The sequence below is a fragment of the Sinocyclocheilus grahami genome, unplaced genomic scaffold (assembly GCF_001515645.1).
Source record: "Sinocyclocheilus grahami isolate Dianchi unplaced genomic scaffold, SAMN03320097.WGS_v1.1 scaffold4521.1, whole genome shotgun sequence".
Lineage (NCBI taxonomy): Eukaryota > Metazoa > Chordata > Actinopteri > Cypriniformes > Cyprinidae > Sinocyclocheilus > Sinocyclocheilus grahami.
The window spans coordinates 1,346-2,342 of NW_015509441.1; the positions used below are offsets into that span (position 1 = coordinate 1,346).

Here is a 997-nt window from a genome sequence, read left to right on the forward strand (position 1 = left end):
AATTGCTAAATATTTAGTAAATAATATATAAATTATTCCAAATGACTTTGATGTAACCTAATGAAAGTTTATTGAGTATAAGATGGGTGTGCTGATATGTAAATATTGAAGTGAACTAGGAAGTCTTATATTGAGATAAGACCTCTAAATATGCATTTTGAGTTAGTTTATGGAAGGGCAATGAGGTGTATGAATATACTGGGATCATGATATTTTACAGAGATAAACATATATACAAGTTATAGTCTCCCAGCTTTCTGAGAAGGCTTATACAGTATGTTTGTATAAAGCTGTAAAATAAAACATAACTTGCATGCCCTGAAATTCTCACACAATAGAGCCTATTCAGTGAATGTTCCAAAAATAATTTGGTTACACTTTGCAGTAAGGTCTCATTTGTTAACATTAATTAATGCATTAACTAACATAAACTAACAGTGAGCGATATATATTTTTACAGCATTTATTAACTTTTGTTAATGTTAGTTAATAAAAATGTTCATGTACATGTTAGCTCACAGTGTGTTAACTAATATTAACAGAAGAAACTTTTGATCTTAATATATTATTAAGTGCTGCAGAAGTATTGAAGCACAAATGAAAACTTATTGTAAAGTGTTACCAATTATTCAAATTTTTTTCAGCTGTTTTAATTTTTTTGTCTTGTTGATATAACAATATATATTTTAATATATAAATATAATTCAAATTAATACATTATAAAATATAGGCCTACTTTGATATAAATATTTGTTACATAATTTAAATGGTCAAATGGTGAAACCTCTTAGCTTTTTGTGACGATCCTTACTGAAATATATTTTTTGGTTGAAATATATTATGTATTATGCTGAATCGTATTGAGAATTCAAAACTTTCACTTAGTGTATCAAAAAATACTAGTGGAACTATGCAACACTAAATACCCTGCTCTGACATTTTGCAAATGTTTTTCCAGACTATCTCCCAATGCAAATTTTGGAAACAACATTTTTTT

At 26.9% G+C, this 997-nt stretch overlaps 1 protein-coding gene across 1 annotated transcript in view; it reads left to right on the top strand.

Annotated features, from left to right (window-relative positions):
* The window catches only part of LOC107576872 (dedicator of cytokinesis protein 5-like), a gene marked incomplete at its 5' end in the record, with an annotated part of 6,403 nt that overhangs the window by 649 nt on the left and 4,757 nt on the right, over positions 1-997 (top strand). The window lies entirely within an intron of this gene.